The sequence below is a fragment of the Culex pipiens genome, chromosome 2 (assembly GCF_016801865.2).
Source record: "Culex pipiens pallens isolate TS chromosome 2, TS_CPP_V2, whole genome shotgun sequence".
NCBI classification, from domain to species: Eukaryota; Metazoa; Arthropoda; class Insecta; order Diptera; family Culicidae; genus Culex; species Culex pipiens.
In genome coordinates this window covers 37,431,245-37,437,333 of record NC_068938.1, presented here as the reverse complement: position 1 = coordinate 37,437,333, position 6,089 = coordinate 37,431,245, and positions in this window count along the sequence as shown.

Sequence of the window (6,089 nt, the reverse complement as noted above, 5' to 3'; positions counted from 1 at the left end):
AGTTTTCCCGGCCGAGCCGGGGCCCCAGCTATAATTATGGCACGTGGGAAAATTTGCGCATGCGCTCGACCGGGAAAACAGCCTGAGATATTGGTAGTACGCTCCGACTTGAATGGCACGAAAATTGATGACAGAGAGAGAATTGTAACAAAAACATGTGTCGTGATTGACAGAGGCTGTCGGTTGCTATAAGAATTTAAACGTCGCAAGAGATTAAGTCGGGAAGGATGTCTTAAACAATTTAAGGAAAATCGAAATATTTGTAAATTGAAATATTTTGTGAATGTTTTTTCCACACTTTTTTACATATTTTTTTGCAGATCCTTTTGTATTTGTTGGAAAACAACCAAGGGTCCTGATTGCTCAAAATCAACCACTCCATTCGCGAGCACAAATATTAGCAGGCGACGCGATACTGCCCTGATGAATTCCTACCGTTTGTCACTCTATCACCATTCGCTCCCGAACACTCTCTTTTCTACTCTTCTCTCTCTCTGATCGGCTCAGTCTCCGAACGGTTCAGACAGGCCGATCGTCTCCGATCACTCTGAACTGAAAACATTTTTTCTCTGATGCGCTGCGTTATACTCATTGATTTGGGTTGCCTAAAATCAATGTTATCAATTAAATTGTGCATTTATTTTGATTTCATAACATTATAGACACCATTCAAAGAAACTTCCACCAAGAAAAAATCAAATTGATGGCAAACTGAGGGCGTGAAGACAAAAAGACTGCCGCGCTTGCATTTTGTGAGAGTAGCTCTTCGCTGAGCATGGTAGTGTGTGAGTGTCGTCGAGCGACGGAGTAGGCAAATATTTTCACGATGTATTTGTTCGCTGAGTGAACAGTTCGGGCCACTCGCTGGCTGCTTGCGAGACTCATTCGCTCATGAATGCTAGCGGGTTGGAATAGGCGACGAATGGATAGGCGATGAGTGAGTGGTTTCTGTTCATTGAACCGAAAATCAGGACCCTTGAAAACAACTTTTTCAAGTAACACAAAGTTTCAGGAGTTCTACAAGAGCTCTTCAAGATAGCTGCAGCATAGCAGCTTGGACAGCGGCAGGAAAAAAAGAACTTCAAGCATTTTTCTAAACTCTTGAAGAATATGATTTTTTTTCTTCATTTATCCGAATGTTACGAAACGACCGTTTAGTGACCGAAAACTGAAAAAATTCATAAAAATTTGAGGAAGGTATCATCCACGTTGGTGGTCTTCATCCCTAAACACTCCTAGAGCAGAAAAAAACACTCCGTAGTATGAACTTGGAGTTGTCTGGCAACATTTGCATCAGTCGGGCACTCCTCCCGGTAATGTTTACAAGATGAAATGCTTTTGTGTATCATTTCAACGCATGTAACTCAACGACAACGGTTATGAGCTGCATCGTCCTTGGCGTGCCATGACCAGCCTCTAATGTGTGATCAACGAGTCGTCCGATCACTGCACAAAGAAGCAGAAAGATGCCTTTTTGTTTGAAACTTCATTAAGAACGTGATGATTAATCACGCAGTGAGTGGTATAAATTCCAATGAAATTCCACATTCCTTGCCAAATTGATGCAAACAAATTTTCTGATTGTCTGGAAGTTTTTGCGCCGGTTTGTCCCGTTGCAAGGATTAGCTCAAGCATGCAAAACGTAAACAACGGAAAGGTACAACCTTGTTTGCTCTTCCTATTAAGTACCCCAACGCTTATCAACGCGATGACGGAGCCTGAGATTGTAATGCACCACCGATAAGATAATCGTGCAGGCAGCTGTGATTGCACTCACGTTTTGTGTGGTAACATGCAAATTTAAGATACTTGAGTCCGAAAACCATCCAGTTTCCAACCAGCTGCGACAGTATCGTTAGAACCGAAAGCCATTAACACTTCATCGATGTAGTTACTTTACTATAAATCATCGCCTCACAATAAACAGCTCACTCTCAAAGAGCTCCGTCAGCAGATGTCGAACTGTTTGTTTTAACGGAAATTGCTATAAAGTTAATTTTATCAATCGTTCCCAGTAGTACTTTAGCAAAAGGTTCTTCGATGAGAGCATATTACACTGCTTCAGTTGTCAAGTGCTACGCCAACGCTTGCCAGCGACATTTAAGGCACCATAAGCATGAGCGTTTTGTTGTTCGCATAAAATTTGCATAATTAAGTGTGCCTAATATGCATATTACATACCACGTGAGGCTCAAAATAAAGCTCTGAGAATTTCTGATCACTAATCTATTTTTAAAAACTGGTTAGAAGAATGTTTTGAAAATATATCAGAATGATCGGGAAACTTTCCTTCTTTTACTTTGTTTAGATTAATCCATGTCAACATTTCGCAACTAATTCAATAAAAAATCTGGAAGGTGGAACATAGTTGAATGCTTGGGCTTCCAGCTCATTAAAAAACTTCTAAGTTTTGTGATAAATAAAAAGAGCTCCCCACTCTCCTCTAGCTTTAATTGCTTTCTTTTGAAAATATAATGATATTTTTTTGAATTTTGCTTCAAATATTTTAAATCAAACTGAGATACTCAAACAGATTTTGAATTTATTTAGTCTTCATCTATATATATATATAAGAAAATTTCGACGGTTTTGTTCGAACGCGAATCAATTCAACATGGAATGTCGGATCGAGGTGCTCTTTGTTGCGTTGGGTTCATATAAGTCCAAGGTAGGTTCTTACGCCAAAAAGTTACAACATTGGCCACTATGGAACCGATTCAGGAAAATCGCAGATTGTATGGGAAAAGTTACGTAAAATCAAATTTTGATCACAGGAGGCTGAATAAGCAAAAAAGTTAAAAACGTCAACAAACGAAAAAAAAGGGCAGAACGAAGTTTGCCGGGTAAGGCTTGTTGGTTTATAAATAAAACATATTTACGTTTCGTATTTGGCAAAATGGTCATTATTTTTCGCATTCGCATTCGCAAAATGGTCATTATTTTTCCTTCACAAACTGCACATCTTTCAGAATTATGTGCAATTCAGGACTAACATTATTTCTCATCAAACGTAAAGTACTTGTTTCTAGGATTCTGTAAGTTTTACAGAATTAATTACCAGACCAAAATCCGGATTAGTTTGGCAAACTAAGCCAGACATTTCCAGCTCGCTTGAAGAGAAGATAACCATCATCCAACTTCAAAGAATTATTGGAGCTAGCTTTTGTGACTAACGAGAACGTTTATCCCTACTGGGATGTTTAATTTTGGTTTCTTATAATCCTCTTCCATGCGGATCCAGTCGAACCAACCTGAACAAAGTGGACTAAATGCATACAAAGCTAATTGATTCACACGAAATCTTGTGAACTCGAAGTCTCGATTGTTTGCTGAAGCAAATCAAAACTGTTTTGCTTTCAATGAAACGCAGAAAGCAAAATATGAAACGGACTACACGTGAAATGCTACCATTCTTATGAAATTCGCTAGCGGATGCACTGCGATGGGTTTTTCCTAAAACAATGGTCTGTTGATTAATGATTCTACAGAAGCATTAATCGAATCTGAGGTGACTAATCGGAAATTAGATTTAATATGTTCAGCGTAACTGGATTATAATGATTTCTTTTATTAATTATTAGTTCTCATTATAAATGATAATTAGAACTTCAATGAATCGGTGATTCTAATTATTGATTATGTATTGCTGAATTCACGGTAACCTTGTCATTGTTACGTTCCTCTTATAATTCATTGCGATTATTTACAGTCTAAACCAATCAAAATCTAATGCCAGATAGCTAGAATATGGCGGCAGCCAATAAATATGTACTAAATCATCGGAGTCGGCTTTAGGAGGGAAAGGGATTGCCTGTGTTAGAAATTCTTCCCGGTTCGACGGCTACGGTCAAACACCCCTCATATTCACGACCATCCACGAGATCGCTCACATTCCATTCGGCTGACCAGCGTTCCAGCGTTCAAATTGGCGATCCCACTCATGGCCACGTTCTGCCCCCACGCTTAGCGGCTGTCCGGTACACGTGGTCCGACAACTGACGCTTTGTTTACATGAAGCTGTCGATTTTCCAGCTCACGCCCCAAGTGGCCGGCGTGAAAGGGTACCTTTCGAGGGTTTCCCGACTTTTCAGCTGCACTCTGGCATCACGTGTTTATGTTTGTTCGCGGTTAATGAAACGCGCGCCATTTCGCGTGTTTTGCGCAGAAACTTTGTGAATGGATTTCTTGAGAATTATTTTTCCTACAAGTTAAAGGGCGAAAGAAAGTTCATCTTAAAGTTTATCGAGCACATTTCCCTCAAACTTTACGCTCATAAAAGGCACTTCCAGAAGTATGTTGCCTTAACCAGACATCCTGCAGGATGAACTCATTGGCCCCCGTCGTTCAATTATGTCAGCAACATAAAGTATCTGCAGCTGCCGAAGCGTACTGCAAACAGGCGTCGAATCCATTCGAAGCCATGTGGAGTTCTCAGTATCGTTTACCATTATCAAACAACTTTAACCCCTTGCGGAATAAGTTATGCAGAATTTAAAAAAAAAGTTAAGGTTCTTAAAATATCACATAACTTTAAAATTCATTAGAATTTCTTTCAGCCTCCTACGCCTAAAGGAAGCTCAATGAAATTATAACTCATAAACCATGAAGAAACTTTCACATGTGAGCTTCGGCTTCCGGGTTGCATAACCAAAGGCGCCTCTAGAGTTATGTTCTACTCTGGGAGGGGTGGGCGTAATTTAGCACCAACCCAGCTAACCTTTGGTTGCACACGAGTTGGTTGATTGTTTGCTCCACCTAAGCCTGCTAGATTCTTCCCTCAATCAATTAGTTTCCGGTATCCTTGAACTATATTATATAATCCAAGCTGCTTCTTCTTCTGAAAACGATCTCTATAACGCATCGATTCCTAGCCGTAATGGAAACCACACCTCCCCTCCCTATATCGATAGCGGATGGTTTGAGGTCGGACGGGGGAAAGTCGTCGGGAAGCTGCACAGCTTGATCCTTTTCACCTTCGCAGCAACCAACCAGCGACCGAACGTAAATTTGTATTATAGTCTGCTTGTGATGCTGATGTTGCTGATGCATGGTCGCAGACGTCGTCGCTGTGTCTTATGCATCAGACGCATCGGAAAAGGAGCAGAAGAAGAAGCAGAAACGTGTCCGTCCCGTTGCATAAGAATTCGCCTCGAGGACAACTCGTGCAAGATGCAATCAAGTTTCACTTGATAATTAATTTGCATAACATTGATAGCCGATTGGAGGCAGGTATGCACGCCCGAATGGTCAAGGTCTCTGTAGAGCTGCTTTAATGTGAATTGAGTTGCAGGATGCACCAAAAAGCCGTTTTGAAAATCAAACCGGTGGACATAAGCTTAAGTACGATTTTTTATACAGATATAAAATTACGAATTAAAGCAAAATGGGTCATTTTAAGCATTAATTTGTTTAATTTATAAGAAAAAAAAACATCGTTAATCTCAAATGTCCTACCACCTACTTTTGGCTCATTAAAGGGGAGTTATTTGAAGATGGCTTTTTCAATCTGATCCACTGTAATTCTAAGCAACCGCTACATAGGTCATCCTTGTGGCGCTCACATCACATCAATTGTATCATTATTTCAAATGTAACGTTTTTTCAAAGATTTGTGCCCAAACATGCAAAACTAAATTGTTCTGTAGTTCTTGTCTCTAGCTTTTCGTTGAAATTTATTAAAAATGAATTTCCATTGCAGGAGTTAAACTTTGAAAATATATTTGCAAAGGCTTTATTATTATAGGTTACAGTAAATACTTAACTGTGTACAAAATAATAATGCAATGTAATTTGTAATATCAAGTAGTTGCAAACAAAAAATCAGCACAAAACGTACTTGTATTTAACAAGTTTAGCAATGAGTTGACAAGAATATTTTTTGCAAACCCGGAAAACACCCTTTGAATTTTTTAGCGATTTTTTCGTTTCTCCGCTTGAATTTTGTTCGCCATAATGATAAATGCAAATCTCTAAAACAGTACCGAAAAGTATGATTTTTCAATACAAGTGCTGAAAGTTGTTTTTTTTTCAGCACTGAAATGATTTTTTTTTGTCATAAACAAAAATAAAATAATTAAATAAATTTAAGC